The 582-nt window shown below is 34.4% G+C and overlaps 1 long non-coding RNA gene across 1 annotated transcript; it reads right to left on the minus strand.

Moving 5' to 3' along the window:
• LOC112140092 lies at positions 1-544 on the minus strand. Its single transcript, XR_002918117.2, has 3 exons — positions 380-544; positions 181-279; positions 1-92 (listed from the first exon to the last, which is right to left on the minus strand). It is a non-coding gene; the product is annotated as an uncharacterized LOC112140092 (long non-coding RNA).
• Between the last annotated feature and the right edge of the window lie 38 nt (positions 545-582).

Raw genomic sequence — 582 nt, forward strand, 5'->3', positions numbered from 1 at the left:
ACGATTGAGTACTTTTCTGTATAAAAGTAGACAATTAGTTAAGAGTATCATATGTGTCGCAGGAGTCTCGGTGAAATATGATGAACATTGATCTGCACAATAGAGAAAAGAAAATACATTTATATTGTATTCATTTTAGAACACGAACAGTGCTGCTGCTGATGGTAAATTGGTGCTTACAGCTGTAGTCATGGCAACAGTTGCCATAGGCTTCACAGTAGCTTGTGCAGGAGCAGCTTCCCATGTAATAACCACAGTTGTACCGACATGAAGGCTGATCTAGAAACAAAGCAGCGGGGGAAAAAAAGAGACAATTGCTGCATATTTAGAAAAAAAAGGTTTGGTTCAAGAATATTTGGTTAAGCAAATGTTACTAAACCTGTAGCAGTTACTGCTTCAGTTTCACTTGATGATGTTGGTCTTGTTGGACATAAATCTGAAAGAGAAAAAGAGAAAACACAAGATTTTCATCACAGTTATAATTAGGTTAACTTTATTCTAAATTTCCTCAATAGATGCAACAAATTTAAACAAGAGTTATTTCTAAGTTCAGTAAGGAAGCATGTTTTTTTTTTTTTTTTT

The sequence above is a fragment of the Oryzias melastigma genome, unplaced genomic scaffold, assembly GCF_002922805.2.
Source record: "Oryzias melastigma strain HK-1 unplaced genomic scaffold, ASM292280v2 sc07641, whole genome shotgun sequence".
Classification (NCBI taxonomy): domain Eukaryota; kingdom Metazoa; phylum Chordata; class Actinopteri; order Beloniformes; family Adrianichthyidae; genus Oryzias; species Oryzias melastigma.